Here is a 21,611-nt window from a genome sequence, read left to right as displayed (position 1 = left end):
GAAGTGAGATTCTGTATTCCGAGGTGCGCTTCTTTTCGTAGGCTTCTGACCACATGGTGTGCGGCAGGAAGTCATCTTTGACAGGGCCGCAGGCTTTGTCTCCAAATGGCATCCCGGACCCACTGCAACCCACCTTTTTGCTGAAACGGAAGTCTGGTTCAGGGTAAGAAAAAGCTGAGCTGCACGTACCGAAAGCAGCAGAGCCCAGCGGCGGAGAGGGTGTGGCCAGGGCTGTCTGATTTGCATAGTGACCAGTGGCATCTTGGGAATGTACAGGCTTTGGAGCCTAACGGGTGCTGCAGGGGTCTGCCTGGCCGGAGAAATGCCTGTCTGGCGCTCCCCTCAGGACACACGTGTCTTCCGTTCGAGCATGGAGGGTGAGGGACATGGGTCACCCTCATATACAGGGGTGTGGGCATGGGCAGGATGGGGCGTGGGGGACCCGTCAGGGCATTGCCCGTTTGGAAGCCCGTTCGGAAGGCAAGAGGAGGCGGAGGCGGAGGCGGGAATCTCTGCTCAATTTTTCCCGAGGCCTGGGGACAAGCCGTTGCACATTTGATCCAGCCGGGCCTGCATCAGCAGATTCTGCTCCGATGGCAAGGGAGAGCCTGCAGGTGTAAATCAAAGAAAGGGGAGAAATCCGCAAGAGGCGGGTTAACAAATTCCAGTGGCAGGCCCATGTTCCCCAGGAAGCAAGTACTTCCTCCTGCTCCCTTCAGTGGGAAAAGACATAGGAGGTGTATTTCTCTAAGCAGGGGCTCTGCGTAGGTGGCACTGCATTGCTTTGGGAAGCATCCATGCTAAGTGCAGAGTAGCAGCAGACCCCACAGCTGAGACGTGAATTGGGACTGTTAAGGAAGGGCACTGGGAGGGTGAGGAGGGCAGAGGAAAATGCTTTAAAAAAGCATCTGCAAGTTCCTACACACCCGCTGAAAACCCATACCAGGGATGGGCTCGAACCCATGCGGACAACTGTCCATTGGATCTTAAGTCCAACGCCTTAACCACTCGGCCACCCTGGTGAGACCCTAGGCCCTGCCTTACTCAGCTCCCTTTTCATGCTGGCTGCTCCAGCGCAGGCTGTCCAGCAAGAGGTGATTGCAGAGTAAAAAGGCTTTTGCAGGAGGATAAAGGTAATTGCTTATGACAAACACACTGTGTGACACCTAACTTTTCCCCACTCGTACTTTATGGGCAATCTATACAGTGGAGTTAGCTTAGTCACAATAAGGAAGTGAGCAAGGCAGGCTCACAAGAGCATCTCCTCCCTGGTGGTCTAGTGGCTAGGATTCGGCGCTTTCACCGCCGCGGCCGGGTTCGATTCCCGGTCAGGGAAGATCCCTCTAAGACGTAGACGTGCGTAATTTGTCCACGCAGCTCAGCTTTTTTTAATCGAAGGTCCTTAAAAAGGCACCCCGACCTATAGACGAAAGCAGAGGAAAGGGGCTGGGTCCCCTGTGTCCCAGGTTGCTTTGCTCCCATTGCCCTCAGCCACCTTCATGCGCACGCAGTCCCCCACCCAGTCAGGTGCTCTATGTGGGCGTAAAGTGCAGTACCAGCTCATCAGAAAGGTAAATTGCTGGAAAACCCGGCTGCGATGTATACATCTACTTTGGAGCACTCTTCTCCCTTGCACTCTTGAATCGGTCATTCGCAATGTATTCTTCCAGCAAGCTGAATAACGAGGTAGGTGTGAGAAGGTGTACCAGCTGTCTTTGAGCTATCAGCGGCCACTAGGTGTCCCTCTTGTGATTTCCCGGGGATCCCGATTGTACAGGAATTCGTCGGTTCAGTAGCACGGGGGAGGGGATGGCCTGTGCTTGGAAGTGACAAACAGTCTGGTGGAATCATGAGTGTTTTTTCAAGTTCTGATTCATATTCGCTGTAGAATAAAATATGCTTTCAGCCCCCATGAGCTTTGTCACTAGGAGAGCAGTGTAGGAACTTTTGCTGTATGGCTGTGGGTTCCCTGGTGGTCTAGTGGTTAGGATTTGGTGCTCTCACCACCGCGGCCCGGGTTCGATTCCCGGTCAGGGAACAGTCCTTCTTCTGCCCTTGAATGCTTTTCCTTCCCGCAGGTCAGGGCTTCTCAAAATGAATTTGCTTTTCTGACAAACAGTTTGCCTAGCATCCCGCAATCTGGCTCCTAATTTGATTTTCGCAAGGTTCCCTTTGAGTTGCTTTCCTCGGCGGGAGGAAAATCTCTTGTGCAAGGCTCTTGAGGAAGTGAGATTCTGTATTCCGAGGTGCGCTTCTTTTCGTAGGCTTCTGACCACATGGTGTGCGGCAGGAAGTCATCTTTGACAGGGCCGCAGGCTTTGTCTCCAAATGGCATCCCGGACCCACTGCAACCCACCTTTTTGCTGAAACGGAAGTCTGGTTCAGGGTAAGAAAAAGCTGAGCTGCACGTACCGAAAGCAGCAGAGCCCAGCGGCGGAGAGGGTGTGGCCAGGGCTGTCTGATTTGCATAGTGACCAGTGGCATCTTGGGAATGTACAGGCTTTGGAGCCTAACGGGTGCTGCAGGGGTCTGCCTGGCCGGAGAAATGCCTGTCTGGCGCTCCCCTCAGGACACACGTGTCTTCCATTCGAGCATGGAGGGTGAGGGACATGGGTCACCCTCATATACAGGGGTGTGGGCATGGGCAGGATGGGGCGTGGGGGACCCGTCAGGGCATTGCCCGTTTGGAAGCCCGTTCGGAAGGCAAGAGGAGGCGGAGGCGGAGGCGGGAATCTCTGCTCAATTTTTTCCCGAGGCCTGGGGACAAGCCGTTGCACATTTGATCCAGCCGGGCCTGCATCAGCAGATCCTGCTCCGATGGCAAGGGAGAGCCTGCAGGTGTAAATCAAAGAAAGGGGAGAAATCCGCAAGAGGCGGGTTAACAAATTCCAGTGGCAGGCCCATGTTCCCCAGGAAGCAAGTACTTCCTCCTGCTCCCTTCAGTGGGAAAAGACATCGGAGGTGTATTTCTCTAAGCAGGGGCTCTGCGTAGGTGGCACTGCATTGCTTTGGGAAGCATCCATGCTAAGTGCAGAGTAGCAGCAGACCCCACAGCTGAGACGTGAATTGGGACTGTTAAGGAAGGGCACTGGGAGGGTGAGGAGGGCAGAGGAAAATGCTTTAAAAAAGCATCTGCAAGTTCCTACACACCCGCTGAAAACCCATACCAGGGATGGGGCTCGAACCCATGCGGACAACTGTCCATTGGATCTTAAGTCCAACGCCTTAACCACTCGGCCACCCTGGTGAGACCCTAGGCCCTGCCTTACTCAGCTCCCTTTTCATGCTGGCTGCTCCAGCGCAGGCTGTCCAGCAAGAGGTGATTGCAGAGTAAAAAGGCTTTTGCAGGAGGATAAAGGTAATTGCTTATGACAAACACACTGTGTGACACCTAACTTTTCCCCACTCGTACTTTATGGGCAATCTATACAGTGGAGTTAGCTTAGTCACAATAAGGAAGTGAGCAAGGCAGGCTCACAAGAGCATCTCCTCCCTGGTGGTCTAGTGGCTAGGATTAGGCGCTTTCACCGCCGCGGCCCGGGTTCGATTCCCGGTCAGGGAAGATCCCTCTAAGACGTAGACGTGCGTAATTTGTCCACGCAGCTCAGCTTTTTTTAATCGAAGGTCCTTAAAAAGGCACCCCGACCTATAGACGAAAGCAGAGGAAAGGGGCTGGGTCCCCTGTGTCCCAGGTTGCTTTGCTCCCATTGCCCTCAGCCACCTTCATGCGCACGCAGTCCCCCACCCAGTCAGGTGCTCTATGTGGGCGTAAAGTGCAGTACCAGCTCATCAGAAAGGTAAATTGCTGGAAAACCCGGCTGCGATGTATACATCTACTTTGGAGCACTCTTCTCCCTTGCACTCTTGAATCGGTCATTCGCAATGTATTCTTCCAGCAAGCTGAATAACGAGGTAGGTGTGAGAAGGTGTACCAGCTGTCTTTGAGCTATCAGCGGCCACTAGGTGTCCCTCTTGTGATTTCCCGGGGATCCCGATTGTACAGGAATTCGTCGGTTCAGTAGCACGGGGGAGGGGATGGCCTGTGCTTGGAAGTGACAAACAGTCTGGTGGAATCATGAGTGTTTTTTCAAGTTCTGATTCATATTCGCTGTAGAATAAAATATGCTTTCAGCCCCCATGAGCTTTGTCACTAGGAGAGCAGTGTAGGAACTTTTGCTGTATGGCTGTGGGTTCCCTGGTGGTCTAGTGGTTAGGATTCGGCGCTCTCACCGCCGCGGCCCGGGTTCGATTCCCGGTCAGGGAACAGTCCTTCTTCTGCCCTTGAATGCTTTTCCTTCCCGCAGGTCAGGGCTTCTCAAAATGAATTTGCTTTTCTGAGAAACAGTTTGCCTAGCATCCCGCAATCTGGCTCCTAATTAGATTTTCGCAAGGTTCCCTTTGAGTTGCTTTCCTCGGCGGGAGGACAATCTCTTGTGCAAGGCTCTTGAGGAAGTGAGATTCTGTATTCCGAGGTGCGCTTCTTTTCGTAGGCTTCTGACCACATGGTGTGCGGCAGGAAGTCATCTTTGACAGGGCCGCAGGCTTTGTCTCCAAATGGCATCCCGGACCCACTGCAACCCACCTTTTTGCTGAAACGGAAGTCTGGTTCAGGGTAAGAAAAAGCTGAGCTGCACGTACCGAAAGCAGCAGAGCCCAGCGGCGGAGAGGGTGTGGCCAGGGCTGTCTGATTTGCATAGTGACCAGTGGCATCTTGGGAATGTACAGGCTTTGGAGCCTAACGGGTGCTGCAGGGGTCTGCCTGGCCGGAGAAATGCCTGTCTGGCGCTCCCCTCAGGACACACGTGTCTTCCGTTCGAGCATGGAGGGTGAGGGACATGGGTCACCCTCATATACAGGGGTGTGGGCATGGGCAGGGTGGGGCGTGGGGTACCCGTCAGGGCATTGCCCGTTTGGAAGCCCGTTCGGAAGGCAAGAGGAGGCGGAGGCGGAGGCGGGAATCTCTGCTCAATTTTTTCCCGAGGCCTGGGGACAAGCCTTTGCACATTTGATCCAGCCGGGCCTGCATCAGCAGATCCTGCTCCGATGGCAAGGGAGAGCCTGCAGGTGTAAATCAAAGAAAGGGGAGAAATCCGCAAGAGGCGGGTTAACAAATTCCAGTGGCAGGCCCATGTTCCCCAGGAAGCAAGTACTTCCTCCTGCTCCCTTCAGTGGGAAAAGACATAGGAGGTGTATTTCTCTAAGCAGGGGCTCTGCGTAGGTGGCACTGCATTGCTTTGGGAAGCATCCATGCTAAGTGCAGAGTAGCAGCAGACCCCACAGCTGAGACGTGAATTGGGACTGTTAAGGAAGGGCACTGGGAGGGTGAGGAGGGCAGAGGAAAATGCTTTAAAAAAGCATCTGCAAGTTCCTACACACCCGCTGAAAACCCATACCAGGGATGCGGCTCGAACCCATGCAGACAACTGTCCATTGGATCTTAAGTCCAACGCCTTAACCACTCGGCCACCCTGGTGAGACCCTAGGCCCTGCCTTACTCAGCTCCCTTTTCATGCTGGCTGCTCCAGCGCAGGCTGTCCAGCAAGAGGTGATTGCAGAGTAAAAAGGCTTTTGCAGGAGGATAAAGGTAATTGCTTATGACAAACACACTGTGTGACACCTAACTTTTCCCCACTCGTACTTTATGGGCAATCTATACAGTGGAGTTAGCTTAGTCACAATAAGGAAGTGAGCAAGGCAGGCTCACAAGAGCATCTCCTCCCTGGTGGTCTAGTGGCTAGGATTCGGCGCTTTCACCGCCGCGGCCCGGGTTCGATTCCCGGTCAGGGAAGATCCCTCGTAGACGTGCGTAATTTGTCCACGCAGCTCAGCTTTTTTTAATCGAAGGTCCTTAAAAAGGCACCCCGACCTATAGACGAAAGCAGAGGAAAGGGGCTGGGTCCCCTGTGTCCCAGGTTGCTTTGCTCCCATTGCCCTCAGCCACCTTCATGCGCACGCAGTCCCCCACCCAGTCAGGTGCTCTATGTGGGCGTAAAGTGCAGTACCAGCTCATCAGAAAGGTAAATTGCTGGAAAACCCGGCTGCGATGTATACATCTACTTTGGAGCACTCTTCTCCCTTGCACTCTTGAATCGGTCATTCGCAATGTATTCTTCCAGCAAGCTGAATAACGAGGTAGGTGTGAGAAGGTGTACCAGCTGTCTTTGAGCTATCAGAGGCCACTAGGTGTCCCTCTTGTGATTTCCCGGGGATCCCGATTGTACAGGAATTCGTCGGTTCAGTAGCACGGGGGAGGGGATGGCCTGTGCTTGGAAGTGACAAACAGTCTGGTGGAATCATGAGTGTTTTTTCAAGTTCTGATTCATATTCGCTGTAGAATAAAATATGCTTTCAGCCCCCATGAGCTTTGTCACTAGGAGAGCAGTGTAGGAACTTTTGCTGTATGGCTGTGGGTTCCCTGGTGGTCTAGTGGTTAGGATTCGGCGCTCTCACCGCCGCGGCCCGGGTTCGATTCCCGGTCAGGGAACAGTCCTTCTTCTGCCCTTGAATGCTTTTCCTTCCCGCAGGTCAGGGCTTCTCAAAATGAATTTGCTTTTCTGACAAACAGTTTGCCTAGCATCCCGCAATCTGGCTCCTAATTTGATTTTCGCAAGGTTCCCTTTGAGTTGCTTTCCTCGGCGGGAGGACAATCTCTTGTGCAAGGCTCTTGAGGAAGTGAGATTCTGTATTCCGAGGTGCGCTTCTTTTCGTAGGCTTCTGACCACATGGTGTGCGGCAGGAAGTCATCTTTGACAGGGCCGCAGGCTTTGTCTCCAAATGGCATCCCGGACCCACTGCAACCCACCTTTTTGCTGAAACGGAAGTCTGGTTCAGGGTAAGAAAAAGCTGAGCTGCACGTACCGAAAGCAGCAGAGCCCAGCGGCGGAGAGGGTGTGGCCAGGGCTGTCTGATTTGCATAGTGACCAGTGGCATCTTGGGAATGTACAGGCTTTGGAGCCTAACGGGTGCTGCAGGGGTCTGCCTGGCCGGAGAAATGCCTGTCTGGCGCTCCCCTCAGGACACACGTGTCTTCCGTTCGAGCATGGAGGGTGAGGGACATGGGTCACCCTCATATACAGGGGTGTGGGCATGGGCAGGATGGGGCGTGGGGGACCCGTCAGGGCATTGCCCGTTTGGAAGCCCGTTCGGAAGGCAAGAGGAGGCGGAGGCGGAGGCGGGAATCTCTGCTCAATTTTTTCCCGAGGCCTGGGGACAAGCCGTTGCACATTTGATCCAGCCGGGCCTGCATCAGCAGATTCTGCTCCGATGGCAAGGGAGAGCCTGCAGGTGTAAATCAAAGAAAGGGGAGAAATCCGCAAGAGGCGGGTTAACAAATTCCAGTGGCAGGCCCATGTTCCCCAGGAAGCAAGTACTTCCTCCTGCTCCCTTCAGTGGGAAAAGACATAGGAGGTGTATTTCTCTAAGCAGGGGCTCTGCGTAGGTGGCACTGCATTGCTTTGGGAAGCATCCATGCTAAGTGCAGAGTAGCAGCAGACCCCACAGCTGAGACGTGAATTGGGACTGTTAAGGAAGGGCACTGGGAGGGTGAGGAGGGCAGAGGAAAATGCTTTAAAAAAGCATCTGCAAGTTCCTACACACCCGCTGAAAACCCATACCAGGGATGGGCTCGAACCCATGCGGACAACTGTCCATTGGATCTTAAGTCCAACGCCTTAACCACTCGGCCACCCTGGTGAGACCCTAGGCCCTGCCTTACTCAGCTCCCTTTTCATGCTGGCTGCTCCAGCGCAGGCTGTCCAGCAAGAGGTGATTGCAGAGTAAAAAGGCTTTTGCAGGAGGATAAAGGTAATTGCTTATGACAAACACACTGTGTGACACCTAACTTTTCCCCACTCGTACTTTATGGGCAATCTATACAGTGGAGTTAGCTTAGTCACAATAAGGAAGTGAGCAAGGCAGGCTCACAAGAGCATCTCCTCCCTGGTGGTCTAGTGGCTAGGATTCGGCGCTTTCACCGCCGCGGCCGGGTTCGATTCCCGGTCAGGGAAGATCCCTCTAAGACGTAGACGTGCGTAATTTGTCCACGCAGCTCAGCTTTTTTTAATCGAAGGTCCTTAAAAAGGCACCCCGACCTATAGACGAAAGCAGAGGAAAGGGGCTGGGTCCCCTGTGTCCCAGGTTGCTTTGCTCCCATTGCCCTCAGCCACCTTCATGCGCACGCAGTCCCCCACCCAGTCAGGTGCTCTATGTGGGCGTAAAGTGCAGTACCAGCTCATCAGAAAGGTAAATTGCTGGAAAACCCGGCTGCGATGTATACATCTACTTTGGAGCACTCTTCTCCCTTGCACTCTTGAATCGGTCATTCGCAATGTATTCTTCCAGCAAGCTGAATAACGAGGTAGGTGTGAGAAGGTGTACCAGCTGTCTTTGAGCTATCAGCGGCCACTAGGTGTCCCTCTTGTGATTTCCCGGGGATCCCGATTGTACAGGAATTCGTCGGTTCAGTAGCACGGGGGAGGGGATGGCCTGTGCTTGGAAGTGACAAACAGTCTGGTGGAATCATGAGTGTTTTTTCAAGTTCTGATTCATATTCGCTGTAGAATAAAATATGCTTTCAGCCCCCATGAGCTTTGTCACTAGGAGAGCAGTGTAGGAACTTTTGCTGTATGGCTGTGGGTTCCCTGGTGGTCTAGTGGTTAGGATTTGGTGCTCTCACCACCGCGGCCCGGGTTCGATTCCCGGTCAGGGAACAGTCCTTCTTCTGCCCTTGAATGCTTTTCCTTCCCGCAGGTCAGGGCTTCTCAAAATGAATTTGCTTTTCTGACAAACAGTTTGCCTAGCATCCCGCAATCTGGCTCCTAATTTGATTTTCGCAAGGTTCCCTTTGAGTTGCTTTCCTCGGCGGGAGGAAAATCTCTTGTGCAAGGCTCTTGAGGAAGTGAGATTCTGTATTCCGAGGTGCGCTTCTTTTCGTAGGCTTCTGACCACATGGTGTGCGGCAGGAAGTCATCTTTGACAGGGCCGCAGGCTTTGTCTCCAAATGGCATCCCGGACCCACTGCAACCCACCTTTTTGCTGAAACGGAAGTCTGGTTCAGGGTAAGAAAAAGCTGAGCTGCACGTACCGAAAGCAGCAGAGCCCAGCGGCGGAGAGGGTGTGGCCAGGGCTGTCTGATTTGCATAGTGACCAGTGGCATCTTGGGAATGTACAGGCTTTGGAGCCTAACGGGTGCTGCAGGGGTCTGCCTGGCCGGAGAAATGCCTGTCTGGCGCTCCCCTCAGGACACACGTGTCTTCCATTCGAGCATGGAGGGTGAGGGACATGGGTCACCCTCATATACAGGGGTGTGGGCATGGGCAGGATGGGGCGTGGGGGACCCGTCAGGGCATTGCCCGTTTGGAAGCCCGTTCGGAAGGCAAGAGGAGGCGGAGGCGGAGGCGGGAATCTCTGCTCAATTTTTTCCCGAGGCCTGGGGACAAGCCGTTGCACATTTGATCCAGCCGGGCCTGCATCAGCAGATCCTGCTCCGATGGCAAGGGAGAGCCTGCAGGTGTAAATCAAAGAAAGGGGAGAAATCCGCAAGAGGCGGGTTAACAAATTCCAGTGGCAGGCCCATGTTCCCCAGGAAGCAAGTACTTCCTCCTGCTCCCTTCAGTGGGAAAAGACATCGGAGGTGTATTTCTCTAAGCAGGGGCTCTGCGTAGGTGGCACTGCATTGCTTTGGGAAGCATCCATGCTAAGTGCAGAGTAGCAGCAGACCCCACAGCTGAGACGTGAATTGGGACTGTTAAGGAAGGGCACTGGGAGGGTGAGGAGGGCAGAGGAAAATGCTTTAAAAAAGCATCTGCAAGTTCCTACACACCCGCTGAAAACCCATACCAGGGATGGGGCTCGAACCCATGCGGACAACTGTCCATTGGATCTTAAGTCCAACGCCTTAACCACTCGGCCACCCTGGTGAGACCCTAGGCCCTGCCTTACTCAGCTCCCTTTTCATGCTGGCTGCTCCAGCGCAGGCTGTCCAGCAAGAGGTGATTGCAGAGTAAAAAGGCTTTTGCAGGAGGATAAAGGTAATTGCTTATGACAAACACACTGTGTGACACCTAACTTTTCCCCACTCGTACTTTATGGGCAATCTATACAGTGGAGTTAGCTTAGTCACAATAAGGAAGTGAGCAAGGCAGGCTCACAAGAGCATCTCCTCCCTGGTGGTCTAGTGGCTAGGATTAGGCGCTTTCACCGCCGCGGCCCGGGTTCGATTCCCGGTCAGGGAAGATCCCTCTAAGACGTAGACGTGCGTAATTTGTCCACGCAGCTCAGCTTTTTTTAATCGAAGGTCCTTAAAAAGGCACCCCGACCTATAGACGAAAGCAGAGGAAAGGGGCTGGGTCCCCTGTGTCCCAGGTTGCTTTGCTCCCATTGCCCTCAGCCACCTTCATGCGCACGCAGTCCCCCACCCAGTCAGGTGCTCTATGTGGGCGTAAAGTGCAGTACCAGCTCATCAGAAAGGTAAATTGCTGGAAAACCCGGCTGCGATGTATACATCTACTTTGGAGCACTCTTCTCCCTTGCACTCTTGAATCGGTCATTCGCAATGTATTCTTCCAGCAAGCTGAATAACGAGGTAGGTGTGAGAAGGTGTACCAGCTGTCTTTGAGCTATCAGCGGCCACTAGGTGTCCCTCTTGTGATTTCCCGGGGATCCCGATTGTACAGGAATTCGTCGGTTCAGTAGCACGGGGGAGGGGATGGCCTGTGCTTGGAAGTGACAAACAGTCTGGTGGAATCATGAGTGTTTTTTCAAGTTCTGATTCATATTCGCTGTAGAATAAAATATGCTTTCAGCCCCCATGAGCTTTGTCACTAGGAGAGCAGTGTAGGAACTTTTGCTGTATGGCTGTGGGTTCCCTGGTGGTCTAGTGGTTAGGATTCGGCGCTCTCACCGCCGCGGCCCGGGTTCGATTCCCGGTCAGGGAACAGTCCTTCTTCTGCCCTTGAATGCTTTTCCTTCCCGCAGGTCAGGGCTTCTCAAAATGAATTTGCTTTTCTGAGAAACAGTTTGCCTAGCATCCCGCAATCTGGCTCCTAATTAGATTTTCGCAAGGTTCCCTTTGAGTTGCTTTCCTCGGCGGGAGGACAATCTCTTGTGCAAGGCTCTTGAGGAAGTGAGATTCTGTATTCCGAGGTGCGCTTCTTTTCGTAGGCTTCTGACCACATGGTGTGCGGCAGGAAGTCATCTTTGACAGGGCCGCAGGCTTTGTCTCCAAATGGCATCCCGGACCCACTGCAACCCACCTTTTTGCTGAAACGGAAGTCTGGTTCAGGGTAAGAAAAAGCTGAGCTGCACGTACCGAAAGCAGCAGAGCCCAGCGGCGGAGAGGGTGTGGCCAGGGCTGTCTGATTTGCATAGTGACCAGTGGCATCTTGGGAATGTACAGGCTTTGGAGCCTAACGGGTGCTGCAGGGGTCTGCCTGGCCGGAGAAATGCCTGTCTGGCGCTCCCCTCAGGACACACGTGTCTTCCGTTCGAGCATGGAGGGTGAGGGACATGGGTCACCCTCATATACAGGGGTGTGGGCATGGGCAGGGTGGGGCGTGGGGTACCCGTCAGGGCATTGCCCGTTTGGAAGCCCGTTCGGAAGGCAAGAGGAGGCGGAGGCGGAGGCGGGAATCTCTGCTCAATTTTTTCCCGAGGCCTGGGGACAAGCCTTTGCACATTTGATCCAGCCGGGCCTGCATCAGCAGATCCTGCTCCGATGGCAAGGGAGAGCCTGCAGGTGTAAATCAAAGAAAGGGGAGAAATCCGCAAGAGGCGGGTTAACAAATTCCAGCGGCAGGCCCATGTTCCCCAGGAAGCAAGTACTTCCTCCTGCTCCCTTCAGTGGGAAAAGACATAGGAGGTGTATTTCTCTAAGCAGGGGCTCTGCGTAGGTGGCACTGCATTGCTTTGGGAAGCATCCATGCTAAGTGCAGAGTAGCAGCAGACCCCACAGCTGAGACGTGAATTGGGACTGTTAAGGAAGGGCACTGGGAGGGTGAGGAGGGCAGAGGAAAATGCTTTAAAAAAGCATCTGCAAGTTCCTACACACCCGCTGAAAACCCATACCAGGGATGCGGCTCGAACCCATGCAGACAACTGTCCATTGGATCTTAAGTCCAACGCCTTAACCACTCGGCCACCCTGGTGAGACCCTAGGCCCTGCCTTACTCAGCTCCCTTTTCATGCTGGCTGCTCCAGCGCAGGCTGTCCAGCAAGAGGTGATTGCAGAGTAAAAAGGCTTTTGCAGGAGGATAAAGGTAATTGCTTATGACAAACACACTGTGTGACACCTAACTTTTCCCCACTCGTACTTTATGGGCAATCTATACAGTGGAGTTAGCTTAGTCACAATAAGGAAGTGAGCAAGGCAGGCTCACAAGAGCATCTCCTCCCTGGTGGTCTAGTGGCTAGGATTCGGCGCTTTCACCGCCGCGGCCCGGGTTCGATTCCCGGTCAGGGAAGATCCCTCGTAGACGTGCGTAATTTGTCCACGCAGCTCAGCTTTTTTTAATCGAAGGTCCTTAAAAAGGCACCCCGACCTATAGACGAAAGCAGAGGAAAGGGGCTGGGTCCCCTGTGTCCCAGGTTGCTTTGCTCCCATTGCCCTCAGCCACCTTCATGCGCACGCAGTCCCCCACCCAGTCAGGTGCTCTATGTGGGCGTAAAGTGCAGTACCAGCTCATCAGAAAGGTAAATTGCTGGAAAACCCGGCTGCGATGTATACATCTACTTTGGAGCACTCTTCTCCCTTGCACTCTTGAATCGGTCATTCGCAATGTATTCTTCCAGCAAGCTGAATAACGAGGTAGGTGTGAGAAGGTGTACCAGCTGTCTTTGAGCTATCAGCGGCCACTAGGTGTCCCTCTTGTGATTTCCCGGGGATCCCGATTGTACAGGAATTCGTCGGTTCAGTAGCACGGGGGAGGGGATGGCCTGTGCTTGGAAGTGACAAACAGTCTGGTGGAATCATGAGTGTTTTTTCAAGTTCTGATTCATATTCGCTGTAGAATAAAATATGCTTTCAGCCCCCATGAGCTTTGTCACTAGGAGAGCAGTGTAGGAACTTTTGCTGTATGGCTGTGGGTTCCCTGGTGGTCTAGTGGTTAGGATTCGGCGCTCTCACCGCCGCGGCCCGGGTTCGATTCCCGGTCAGGGAACAGTCCTTCTTCTGCCCTTGAATGCTTTTCCTTCCCGCAGGTCAGGGCTTCTCAAAATGAATTTGCTTTTCTGACAAACAGTTTGCCTAGCATCCCGCAATCTGGCTCCTAATTTGATTTTCGCAAGGTTCCCTTTGAGTTGCTTTCCTCGGCGGGAGGACAATCTCTTGTGCAAGGCTCTTGAGGAAGTGAGATTCTGTATTCCGAGGTGCGCTTCTTTTCGTAGGCTTCTGACCACATGGTGTGCGGCAGGAAGTCATCTTTGACAGGGCCGCAGGCTTTGTCTCCAAATGGCATCCCGGACCCACTGCAACCCACCTTTTTGCTGAAACGGAAGTCTGGTTCAGGGTAAGAAAAAGCTGAGCTGCACGTACCGAAAGCAGCAGAGCCCAGCGGCGGAGAGGGTGTGGCCAGGGCTGTCTGATTTGCATAGTGACCAGTGGCATCTTGGGAATGTACAGGCTTTGGAGCCTAACGGGTGCTGCAGGGGTCTGCCTGGCCGGAGAAATGCCTGTCTGGCGCTCCCCTCAGGACACACGTGTCTTCTGTTCGAGCATGGAGGGTGAGGGACATGGGTCACCCTCATAGACAGGGGTGTGGGCATGGGCAGGATGGGGCGTGGGGGACCCGTCAGGGCATTGCCCGTTTGGAAGCCCGTTCGGAAGGCAAGAGGAGGCGGAGGCGGAGGCGGGAATCTCTGCTCAATTTTTTCCCGAGGCCTGGGGACAAGCCTTTGCACATTTGATCCAGCCGGGCCTGCATCAGCAGATCCTGCTCCGATGGCAAGGGAGAGCCTGCAGGTGTAAATCAAAGAAAGGGGAGAAATCCGCAAGAGGCGGGTTAACAAATTCCAGTGGCAGGCCCATGTTCCCCAGGAAGCAAGTACTTCCTCCTGCTCCCTTCAGTGGGAAAAGACATAGGAGGTGTATTTCTCTAAGCAGGGGCTCTGCGTAGGTGGCACTGCATTGCTTTGGGAAGCATCCATGCTAAGTGCAGAGTAGCAGCAGACCCCACAGCTGAGACGTGAATTGGGACTGTTAAGGAAGGGCACTGGGAGGGTGAGGAGGGCAGAGGAAAATGCTTTAAAAAAGCATCTGCAAGTTCCTACACACCCGCTGAAAACCCATACCAGGGATGGGGCTCGAACCCATGCGGACAACTGTCCATTGGATCTTAAGTCCAACGCCTTAACCACTCGGCCACCCTGGTGAGACCCTAGGCCCTGCCTTACTCAGCTCCCTTTTCATGCTGGCTGCTCCAGCGCAGGCTGTCCAGCAAGAGGTGATTGCAGAGTAAAAAGGCTTTTGCAGGAGGATAAAGGTAATTGCTTATGACAAACACACTGTGTGACACCTAACTTTTCCCCACTCGTACTTTATGGGCAATCTATACAGTGGAGTTAGCTTAGTCACAATAAGGAAGTGAGCAAGGCAGGCTCACAAGAGCATCTCCTCCCTGGTGGTCTAGTGGCTAGGATTCGGCGCTTTCACCGCCGCGGCCCGGGTTCGATTCCCGGTCAGGGAAGATCCCTCTAAGACGTAGACGTGCGTAATTTGTCCACGCAGCTCAGCTTTTTTTAATCGAAGGTCCTTAAAAAGGCACCCCGACCTATAGACGAAAGCAGAGGAAAGGGGCTGGGTCCCCTGTGTCCCAGGTTGCTTTGCTCCCATTGCCCTCAGCCACCTTCATGCGCACGCAGTCCCCCACCCAGTCAGGTGCTCTATGTGGGCGTAAAGTGCAGTACCAGCTCATCAGAAAGGTAAATTGCTGGAAAACCCGGCTGCGATGTATACATCTACTTTGGAGCACTCTTCTCCCTTGCACTCTTGAATCGGTCATTCGCAATGTATTCTTCCAGCAAGCTGAATAACGAGGTAGGTGTGAGAAGGTGTACCAGCTGTCTTTGAGCTATCAGCGGCCACTAGGTGTCCCTCTTGTGATTTCCCGGGGATCCCGATTGTACAGGAATTCGTCGGTTCAGTAGCACGGGGGAGGGGATGGCCTGTGCTTGGAAGTGACAAACAGTCTGGTGGAATCATGAGTGTTTTTTCAAGTTCTGATTCATATTCGCTGTAGAATAAAATATGCTTTCAGCCCCCATGAGCTTTGTCACTAGGAGAGCAGTGTAGGAACTCTTGCTGTATGGCTGTGGGTTCCCTGGTGCTCTAGTGGTTAGGATTCGGCGCTCTCACCGCCGCGGCCCGGGTTCGATTCCCGGTCAGGGAACAGTCCTTCTTCTGCCCTTGAATGCTTTTCCTTCCCGCAGGTCAGGGCTTCTCAAAATGAATTTGCTTTTCTGACAAACAGTTTGCCTAGCATCCCGCAATCTGGCTCCTAATTTGATTTTCGCAAGGTTCCCTTTGAGTTGCTTTCCTCGGCGGGAGGACAATCTCTTGTGCAAGGCTCTTGAGGAAGTGAGATTCTGTATTCCGAGGTGCGCTTCTTTTCGTAGGCTTCTGACCACATGGTGTGCGGCAGGAAGTCATCTTTGACAGGGCCGCAGGCTTTGTCTCCAAATGGCATCCCGGACCCACTGCAACCCACCTTTTTGCTGAAACGGAAGTCTGGTTCAGGGTAAGAAAAAGCTGAGCTGCACGTACCGAAAGCAGCAGAGCCCAGCGGCGGAGAGGGTGTGGCCAGGGCTGTCTGATTTGCATAGTGACCAGTGGCATCTTGGGAATGTACAGGCTTTGGAGCCTAACGGGTGCTGCAGGGGTCTGCCTGGCCGGAGAAATGCCTGTCTGGCGCTCCCCTCAGGACACACGTGTCTTCCGTTCGAGCATGGAGGGTGAGGGACATGGGTCACCCTCATATACAGGGGCGTGGGCATGGGCAGGGTGGGGCGTGGGGTACCCGTCAGGGCATTGCCCGTTTGGAAGCCCGTTCGGAAGGCAAGAGGAGGCGGAGGCGGGAATCTCTGCTCAATTTTTTCCCGAGGCCTGGGGACAAGCCTTTGCACATTTGATCCAGCCGGGCCTGGATCAGCAGATCCTGCTCCGATGGCAAGGGAGAGCCTGCAGGTGTAAATCAAAGAAAGGGGAGAAATCCGCAAGAGGCGGGTTAACAAATTCCAGTGGCAGGTCCATGTTCCCCAGGAAGCAAGTACTTCCTCCTGCTCCCTTCAGTGGGAAAAGACATAGGAGGTGTATTTCTCTAAGCAGGGGCTCTGCGTAGGTGGCACTGCATTGCTTTGGGAAGCATCCATGCTAAGTGCAGAGTAGCAGCAGACCCCACAGCTGAGACGTGAATTGGGACTGTTAAGGAAGGGCACTGGGAGGGTGAGGAGGGCAGAGGAAAATGCTTTAAAAAAGCATCTGCAAGTTCCTACACACCCGCTGAAAACCCATACCAGGGATGGGGCTCGAACCCATGCAGACAACTGTCCATTGGATCTTAAGTCCAACGCCTTAACCACTCGGCCACCCTGGTGAGACCCTAGGCCCTGCCTTACTCAGCTCCCTTTTCATGCTGGCTGCTCCAGCGCAGGCTGTCCAGCAAGAGGTGATTGCAGAGTAAAAAGGCTTTTGCAGGAGGATAAAGGTAATTGCTTATGACAAACACACTGTGTGACACCTAACTTTTCCCCACTCGTACTTTATGGGCAATCTATACAGTGGAGTTAGCTTAGTCACAATAAGGAAGTGAGCAAGGCAGGCTCACAAGAGCATCTCCTCCCTGGTGGTCTAGTGGCTAGGATTCGGCGCTTTCACCGCCGCGGCCCGGGTTCGATTCCCGGTCAGGGAAGATCCCTCTAAGACGTAGACGTGCGTAATTTGTCCACGCAGCTCAGCTTTTTTTAATCGAAGGTCCTTAAAAAGGCACCCCGACCTATAGACGAAAGCAGAGGAAAGGGGCTGGGTCCCCTGTGTCCCAGGTTGCTTTGCTCCCATTGCCCTCAGCCACCTTCATGCGCACGCAGTCCCCCACCCAGTCAGGTGCTCTATGTGGGCGTAAAGTGCAGTACCAGCTCATCAGAAAGGTAAATTGCTGGAAAACCCGGCTGCGATGTATACATCTACTTTGGAGCACTCTTCTCCCTTGCACTCTTGAATCGGTCATTCGCAATGTATTCTTCCAGCAAGCTGAATAACGAGGTAGGTGTGAGAAGGTGTACCAGCTGTCTTTGAGCTATCAGCGGCCACTAGGTGTCCCTCTTGTGATTTCCCGGGGATCCCGATTGTACAGGAATTCGTCGGTTCAGTAGCACGGGGGAGGGGATGGCCTGTGCTTGGAAGTGACAAACAGTCTGGTGGAATCATGAGTGTTTTTTCAAGTTCTGATTCATATTCGCTGTAGAATAAAATATGCTTTCAGCCCCCATGAGCTTTGTCACTAGGAGAGCAGTGTAGGAACTTTAGCTGTATGGCTGTGGGTTCCCTGGTGGTCTAGTGGTTAGGATTCGGCGCTCTCACCGCCGCGGCCCGGGTTCGATTCCCGGTCAGGGAACAGTCCTTCTTCTGCCCTTGAATGCTTTTCCTTCCCGCAGGTCAGGGCTTCTCAAAATGAATTTGCTTTTCTGACAAACAGTTTGCCTAGCATCCCGCAATCTGGCTCCTAATTTGATTTTCGCAAGGTTCCCTTTGAGTTGCTTTCCTCGGCGGGAGGACAATCTCTTGTGCAAGGCTCTTGAGGAAGTGAGATTCTGTATTCCGAGGTGCGCTTCTTTTCATAGGCTTCTGACCACATGGTGTGCGGCAGGAAGTCATCTTTGACAGGGCCGCAGGCTTTGTCTCCAAATGGCATCCCGGACCCACTGCAACCCACCTTTTTGCTGAAACGGAAGTCTGGTTCAGGGTAAGAAAAAGCTGAGCTGCACGTACCGAAAGCAGCAGAGCCCAGCGGCGGAGAGGGTGTGGCCAGGGCTGTCTGATTTGCATAGTGACCAGTGGCATCTTGGGAATGTACAAGCTTTGGAGCCTAACGGGTGCTGCAGGGGTCTGCCTGGCCGGAGAAATGCCTGTCTGGCGCTCCCCTCAGGACACACGTGTCTTCCGTTCGAGCATGGAGGGTGAGGGACATGGGTCACCCTCATATACAGGGGTGTGGGCATGGGCAGGGTGGGGCGTGGGGTACCCGTCAGGGCATTGCCCGTTTGGAAGCCCGTTCGGAAGGCAAGAGGAGGCGGAGGCGGAGGCGGGAATCTCTGCTCAATTTTTTCCCGAGGCCTGGGGACAAGCCTTTGCACATTTGATCCAGCCGGGCCTGCATCAGCAGATCCTGCTCCGATGGCAAGGGAGAGCCTGCAGGTGTAAATCAAAGAAAGGGGAGAAATCCGCAAGAGGCGGGTTAACAAATTCCAGTGGCAGGCCCATGTTTCCCAGGAAGCAAGTACTTCCTCCTGCTCCCTTCAGTGGGAAAAGACATAGGAGGTGTATTTCTCTAAGCAGGGGCTCTGCGTAGGTGGCACTGCATTGCTTTGGGAAGCATCCATGCTAAGTGCAGAGTAGCAGCAGACCCCACAGCTGAGACGTGAATTGGGACTGTTAAGGAAGGGCACTGGGAGGGTGAGGAGGGCAGAGGAAAATGCTTTAAAAAAGCATCTGCAAGTTCCTACACACCCGCTGAAAACCCATACCAGGGATGCGGCTCGAACCCATGCAGACAACTGTCCATTGGATCTTAAGTCCAAAGCCTTAACCACTCGGCCACCCTGGTGAGACCCTAGGCCCTGCCTTACTCAGCTCCCTTTTCATGCTGGCTGCTCCAGCGCAGGCTGTCCAGCAAGAGGTGATTGCAGAGTAAAAAGGCTTTTGCAGGAGGATAAAGGTAATTGCTTATGACAAACACACTGTGTGACACCTAACTTTTCCCCACTCGTACTTTATGGGCAATCTATACAGTGGAGTTAGCTTAGTCACAATAAGGAAGTGAGCAAGGCAGGCTCACAAGAGCATCTCCTCCCTGGTGGTCTAGTGGCTAGGATTCGGCGCTTTCACCGCCGCGGCCCGGGTTCGATTCCCGGTCAGGGAAGATCCCTCGTAGACGTGCGAAATTTGTCCACGCAGCTCAGCTTTTTTTAATCGAAGGTCCTTAAAAAGGCACCCCGACCTATAGACGAAAGCAGAGGAAAGGGGCTGGGTCCCCTGTGTCCCAGGTTGCTTTGCTCCCATTGCCCTCAGCCACCTTCATGCGCACGCAGTCCCCCACCCAGTCAGGTGCTCTATGTGGGCGTAAAGTGCAGTACCAGCTCATCAGAAAGGTAAATTGCTGGAAAACCCGGCTGCGATGTATACATCTACTTTGGAGCACTCTTCTCCCTTGCACTCTTGAATCGGTCATTCGCAATGTATTCTTCCAGCAAGCTGAATAACGAGGTAGGTGTGAGAAGGTGTACCAGCTGTCTTTGAGCTATCAGCGGCCACTAGGTGTCCCTCTTGTGATTTCCCGGGGATCCCGATTGTACAGGAATTCGTCGGTTCAGTAGCACGGGGGAGGGGATGGCCTGTGCTTGGAAGTGACAAACAGTCTGGTGGAATCATGAGTGTTTTTTCAAGTTCTGATTCTTATTCGCTGTAGAATAAAATATGCTTTCAGCCCCCATGAGCTTTGTCACTAGGAGAGCAGTGTAGGAACTTTTGCTGTATGGCTGTGGGTTCCCTGGTGGTCTAGTGGTTAGGATTCGGCGCTCTCACCGCTGCGGCCCGGGTTCGATTCCCGGTCAGGGAACAGTCCTTCTTCTGCCCTTGAATGCTTTTCCTTCCCGCAGGTCAGGGCTTCTCAAAATGAATTTGCTTTTCTGACAAACAGTTTGCCTAGCATCCCGCAATCTGGCTCCTAATTTGATTTTCGCAAGGTTCCCTTTGAGTTGCTTTCCTCGGCGGGAGGAAAATCTCTTGTGCAAGGCTCTTGAGGAAGTGAGATTCTGTATTCCGAGGTGCGCTTCTTTTCGTAGGCTTCTGACCACATGGTGTGCGGCAGGAAGTCATCTTTGACAGGGCCGCAGGCTTTGTCTCCAAATGGCATCCCGGACCCACTGCAACCCACCTTTTTGCTGAAACGGAAGTCTGGTTCAGGGTAAGAAAAAGCTGAGCTGCACGTACCGAAAGCAGCAGAGCCCAGCGGCGGAGAGGGTGTGGCCAGGGCTGTCTGATTTGCATAGTGACCAGTGGCATCTTGGGAATGTACAGGCTTTGGAGCCTAACGGGTGCTGCAGGGGTCTGCCTGGCCGGAGAAATGCCTGTCTGGCGCTCCCCTCAGGACACACGTGTCTTCCGTTCGAGCATGGAGGGTGAGGGACATGGGTCACCCTCATATACAGGGGTGTGGGCATGGGCAGGATGGGGCGTGGGGGACCCGTCAGGGCATTGCCCGTTTGGAAGCCCGTTCGGAAGGCAAGAGGAGGCGGAGGCGGAGGCGGGAATCTCTGCTCAATTTTTTCCCGAGGCCTGGGGACAAGCCTTTGCACATTTGATCCAGCCGGGCCTGCATCAGCAGATCCTGCTCCGATGGCAAGGGAGAGCCTGCAGGTGTAAATCAAAGAAAGGGGAGAAATCCGCAAGAGGCGGGTTAACAAATTCCAGTGGCAGGCCCATGTTCCCCAGGAAGCAAGTACTTCCTCCTGCTCCCTTCAGTGGGAAAAGACATAGGAGGTGTATTTCTCTAAGCAGGGGCTCTGCGTAGGTGGCACTGCATTGCTTTGGGAAGCATCCATGCTAAGTGCAGAGTAGCAGCAGACCCCACAGCTGAGACGTGAATTGGGACTGTTAAGGAAGGGCACTGGGAGGGTGAGGAGGGCAGAGGAAAATGCTTTAAAAAAGCATCTGCAAGTTCCTACACACCCGCTGAAAACCCATACCAGGGATGGGGCTCGAACCCATGCGGACAACTGTCCATTGGATCTTAAGTCCAACGCCTTAACCACTCGGCCACCCTGGTGAGACCCTAGGCCCTGCCTTACTCAGCTCCCTTTTCATGCTGGCTGCTCCAGCGCAGGCTGTCCAGCAAGAGGTGATTGCAGAGTAAAAAGGCTTTTGCAGGAGGATAAAGGTAATTGCTTATGACAAACACACTGTGTGACACCTAACTTTTCCCCACTCGTACTTTATGGGCAATCTATACAGTGGAGTTAGCTTAGTCACAATAAGGAAGTGAGCAAGGCAGGCTCACAAGAGCATCTCCTCCCTGGTGGTCTAGTGGCTAGGATTCGGCGCTTTCACCGCCGCAGCCCGGGTTCGATTCCCGGTCAGGGAAGATCCCTCTAAGACGTAGACGTGCGTAATTTGTCCACGCAGCTCAGCTTTTTTTAATCGAAGGTCCTTAAAAAGGCACCCCGACCTATAGACGAAAGCAGAGGAAAGGGGCTGGGTCCCCTGTGTCCCAGGTTGCTTTGCTCCCATTGCCCTCAGCCACCTTCATGCGCACGCAGTCCCCCACCCAGTCAGGTGCTCTATGTGGGCGTAAAGTGCAGTACCAGCTCATCAGAAAGGTAAATTGCTGGAAAACCCGGCTGCGATGTAT

At 53.6% G+C, this 21,611-nt stretch overlaps 14 non-coding genes across 14 annotated transcripts; 10 read left to right on the top strand and 4 right to left on the bottom strand.

Annotated features, from left to right (window-relative positions):
* Nucleotides 1-3,164: 3,164 nt before the first annotated feature.
* TRNAL-UAA (transfer RNA leucine (anticodon UAA)) lies at nt 3,165-3,247 on the bottom strand. The gene has a single exon. It is a non-coding gene; the product is annotated as a tRNA-Leu (tRNA).
* Nucleotides 3,248-4,192: 945 nt separating this feature from the next.
* Nucleotides 4,193-4,264, top strand: TRNAE-CUC (transfer RNA glutamic acid (anticodon CUC)). The gene has a single exon. It is a non-coding gene; the product is annotated as a tRNA-Glu (tRNA).
* Nucleotides 4,265-5,716: 1,452 nt separating this feature from the next.
* On the top strand, nt 5,717-5,788 carry TRNAE-UUC (transfer RNA glutamic acid (anticodon UUC)). Its single transcript has one exon. It is a non-coding gene; the product is annotated as a tRNA-Glu (tRNA).
* A 624-nt stretch (nt 5,789-6,412) lies between these two features.
* On the top strand, nt 6,413-6,484 carry TRNAE-CUC (transfer RNA glutamic acid (anticodon CUC)). Its single transcript has one exon. It is a non-coding gene; the product is annotated as a tRNA-Glu (tRNA).
* A 3,350-nt stretch (nt 6,485-9,834) lies between these two features.
* TRNAL-UAA (transfer RNA leucine (anticodon UAA)) lies at nt 9,835-9,917 on the bottom strand. Its single transcript has one exon. It is a non-coding gene; the product is annotated as a tRNA-Leu (tRNA).
* Nucleotides 9,918-10,862: 945 nt separating this feature from the next.
* TRNAE-CUC (transfer RNA glutamic acid (anticodon CUC)) lies at nt 10,863-10,934 on the top strand. The gene has a single exon. It is a non-coding gene; the product is annotated as a tRNA-Glu (tRNA).
* A 1,452-nt stretch (nt 10,935-12,386) lies between these two features.
* On the top strand, nt 12,387-12,458 carry TRNAE-UUC (transfer RNA glutamic acid (anticodon UUC)). Its single transcript has one exon. It is a non-coding gene; the product is annotated as a tRNA-Glu (tRNA).
* A 624-nt stretch (nt 12,459-13,082) lies between these two features.
* Nucleotides 13,083-13,154, top strand: TRNAE-CUC (transfer RNA glutamic acid (anticodon CUC)). Its single transcript has one exon. It is a non-coding gene; the product is annotated as a tRNA-Glu (tRNA).
* A 1,126-nt stretch (nt 13,155-14,280) lies between these two features.
* On the bottom strand, nt 14,281-14,363 carry TRNAL-UAA (transfer RNA leucine (anticodon UAA)). Its single transcript has one exon. It is a non-coding gene; the product is annotated as a tRNA-Leu (tRNA).
* Nucleotides 14,364-14,606: 243 nt separating this feature from the next.
* TRNAE-UUC (transfer RNA glutamic acid (anticodon UUC)) lies at nt 14,607-14,678 on the top strand. The gene has a single exon. It is a non-coding gene; the product is annotated as a tRNA-Glu (tRNA).
* Nucleotides 14,679-16,826: 2,148 nt separating this feature from the next.
* On the top strand, nt 16,827-16,898 carry TRNAE-UUC (transfer RNA glutamic acid (anticodon UUC)). The gene has a single exon. It is a non-coding gene; the product is annotated as a tRNA-Glu (tRNA).
* A 630-nt stretch (nt 16,899-17,528) lies between these two features.
* Nucleotides 17,529-17,600, top strand: TRNAE-CUC (transfer RNA glutamic acid (anticodon CUC)). Its single transcript has one exon. It is a non-coding gene; the product is annotated as a tRNA-Glu (tRNA).
* Nucleotides 17,601-19,052: 1,452 nt separating this feature from the next.
* TRNAE-UUC (transfer RNA glutamic acid (anticodon UUC)) lies at nt 19,053-19,124 on the top strand. The gene has a single exon. It is a non-coding gene; the product is annotated as a tRNA-Glu (tRNA).
* A 1,822-nt stretch (nt 19,125-20,946) lies between these two features.
* On the bottom strand, nt 20,947-21,029 carry TRNAL-UAA (transfer RNA leucine (anticodon UAA)). The gene has a single exon. It is a non-coding gene; the product is annotated as a tRNA-Leu (tRNA).
* Nucleotides 21,030-21,611: the final 582 nt, after the last annotated feature.

This window comes from Triturus cristatus, chromosome 5_2 (assembly GCF_964204655.1).
Source record: "Triturus cristatus chromosome 5_2, aTriCri1.1, whole genome shotgun sequence".
NCBI lineage: Eukaryota > Metazoa > Chordata > Amphibia > Caudata > Salamandridae > Triturus > Triturus cristatus.
This window is presented reverse-complemented; position numbering and strand designations above follow the sequence as displayed.